The sequence below is a fragment of the Nannospalax galili genome, unplaced genomic scaffold, assembly GCF_000622305.1.
Source record: "Nannospalax galili isolate Female #2095 unplaced genomic scaffold, S.galili_v1.0 scaffold672, whole genome shotgun sequence".
NCBI lineage: Eukaryota > Metazoa > Chordata > Mammalia > Rodentia > Spalacidae > Nannospalax > Nannospalax galili.
In genome coordinates this window covers 44641-45880 of record NW_008330514.1, presented here as the reverse complement: position 1 = coordinate 45880, position 1240 = coordinate 44641, and positions in this window count along the sequence as shown.

Genomic DNA, 1240 nt, shown 5'->3' with positions numbered 1-1240 from the left:
AAAAAAAAAAAGGGAAAAAAAAAAAAAAAAAAAAAACAAAAAAAAACAAAAAAAAACACGAAGGCATGGTGGTGCATACCTTTAATCCCAGCACTTGGGAGGCAGAGGCAAATAGATCTCTGAGATTGAAGTCAGTCTAGTCTATATAGCAAGTTCCAGGCCAGTTGGGGCAGGAAGATCCTGTCTCAAAAAACAGCCAAAATAAAATATAAAACAAAAGCCAGAATGGGCCATAAAGCCACAGGAACCTAATGCCTAGGCAAAGGTCTGAGAGGTCATTCTTGAGGCAGGATAAAGCCGAAAACTGTGGAGCCAATCAGGAAGTTCAGTAGTTATAGGGAAATGTGAGGCCAGGAAGACATCGGGTATCTGTGGGCAGTCTTAGGTCTGTGGGAGGGGGATGACCTCAACAGTGGTTTGGGGTCAGGGAGGGGTTGGATTAAATAAGTCAGTGAGGCCCCTGGCTTGGCAGAGTGTGGCTGTGATCTCAGCATAGGAAACTTCACTTCTCCCTAAATTAGGGGGAGAAAGACCGGGACAACACTGACTAGATTAGAAAGTGTAGGGGTGGCAAGAGGTATCAGATGTATCAAAGAGGGTTAGTGGGCTGAGAGTGGTGGGTGAAAGGGGTCCAGGAATAATGGAGTAGGACGTGTTAAAATAAGTGGGGAGGGGCTGGAGGGATGGCTCTGTGGTTAAGAGCACTGACTGCTCTTGCAGAGGACTCAGGTTCTATTCCTGAAACCGATATGGCAGCTGACAACCATCTGTAACTCCATTTCCAGGGGAATTTGACTTCCACTTCTGACCTCTGATGTATAGGACACAGATACACTTATATACATGCAGGTAATACACTCATACACAAAAAATTAAAAATAATAAAATATATTTTTAATTGGTGGGGAATGGGAGGGCAGGGTACAGAAGGGAGGATAGAGAGGGGTAACCAGCAGTAAAGGAATTATTGAAAAAGTAATATGGAAACCTACTACTATAGAAGCTTTCTGAGTGGAAGCTTTCCAAGAGCAGAACCAGATATTTTAGGCTAGAAAATAAAAAACCTCATGCTAGAAATGGACTCCCTTTTTTTGAGTTGTTGAACACTGGATTTCCACAGAACTTCAAATAATACTGGCTACTGCCATTGCTCTTGGTTACCCTCCAGAACATTATAGTAACTCCTATTGCTAAAGAAACTTAATATGTGAGTCACAGGACATGAAAAAATTTCAGACCG